The sequence below is a fragment of the Gekko japonicus genome, unplaced genomic scaffold (assembly GCF_001447785.1).
Source record: "Gekko japonicus isolate JY-2015 unplaced genomic scaffold, Gekko_japonicus_V1.1 scaffold2968, whole genome shotgun sequence".
NCBI classification, from domain to species: domain Eukaryota; kingdom Metazoa; phylum Chordata; class Lepidosauria; order Squamata; family Gekkonidae; genus Gekko; species Gekko japonicus.
In genome coordinates this window covers 21,904-23,565 of record NW_015162563.1, presented here as the reverse complement: position 1 = coordinate 23,565, position 1,662 = coordinate 21,904, and positions in this window count along the sequence as shown.

Below are 1,662 nucleotides of genomic sequence, written 5' to 3'. Positions count from 1 at the left end.
GGAAGAAGCGCTCAAGAACAGAATAAATTGCGATGATGTAGTTCCGGTCTGCGCTGTGAGCGGACGCATCTCGGGGACGCTCCCGAGCCGTTCGCGTCTTTTTCGCTCCTTGGGGGGTCTCCCGTGCGAACGGGGGGGCCCCCCGGCTCGGACTCCTGGAGGGAGGGGAGCCGCAGGGGGATCTGCCAGTCACCTCCGAAGACTGCAAATTGCGGGGGCGTTTCTGGTTTGCCCTGAAGCAGGAGCGGGGAACGAGGAAACATGGCTGCCATGTTTCCACTAACAGCGACCAGCCGTTGTTTTTTAACCTACTATTAGTAAGTAACACATCGCAGCAAGAGAAGAGAAGATAATTGAGGGCAAATGGAAAAGACTTTTTGCGTATCTTTTGTGTATTTCAACACTTTCCCCCAGTATTTCTGATATGGTATTTCAAGGTCTACTTTTTCGTGTGCATGCACACCCCTTCAGATATCTGTGTGCAGGTGCACAAAAGTTTCTACCCAGAATAAGCCTTTGCCCTAAAGTATGTAAGTAAGCGGCTATGAAGCGACTGGGGAGAAATCGGATGGTTACGAGAAGAGGGGTTAAAAACAGAGAGAATAAACCGCTTTAAAAAGAAACACATGAATTTATTCTTAAAGTAAGACTGTTGGAAAACCCGGTGACTTTGGACATTAATATGGGTGAATAAAAGGTTAAGGAATAACGAACAAAAATAATAATGAGATGGAGTTCTATGGGGAAGAGAAAGACAAAGAATGGGATTTGACTATGTTAGTCCAAGACTTAACCTATCATCAATTTAAGAGATTTTTAACAACTACGATTGAAGAAGCAGTGGAAATTGCCTGTAAACACCGATATAAAGAACTTGGGGAGGAAATTACAGATATTGGAGAGAATGGCAAAATTGATCTGCAGCTGCAAGCCATATCGGAAATTCAAGATGTTCGCCAGGAGAGGGAGCTATGGGATAAGAGATCACTGATTATACAAGCTCCAACTCAGAAATCAGAGGTATATAAAAGACACCTGGGGAACGATCAAACAAGACAGAGGAGGAAAAAAGATGCAAGAAAGGGACACTTCTTACAAACATTTATACAAAGGAGAAAGAGAAAGAAGGTGACCAAAAACAAGAAATCAAGAGATGGAGAAAAGAACTTGAAAATTTTCAAAAGACTTACATATGTTACATGGGAAAAGAAAAGGTCAAGTTTGAAAGTAACAGTACAAGAATACAAAAATTTTAGACATCAAAAAGAAATCGGGAAGAGACCAGAATTGCACACAATATTCCAAATGCCACTGGACACAGGCTCTGTTCTGCTGATTCAGACCAGCACGTCCACCCCCCCGCCCTTGAATCTATCTAGGTAGCGACGGGACCGTCGTCTAGTTCGCTCGCACTCACCACTCGAGAATCCCTCCCCAAATGACCGGCCCCAGACTAGAAGGTCCCTGGAGCACATTGTGTCCTGGCTGGCCCAGAATCTCAGGGCCGGTTTCTAGCCTGGCCGAGTTTTACCTGCGGCCTCTGTGGGGTGCAAGTGGGAGAAGGGAGCTTTTCAGGTAGACACATCCTAAGAGATTCCTGGGTAGGAGCAGGAACCGGCTGGAGAGGAAGTCGGTTCCTTGCTTCCCCCCCCCCCCCCCCCC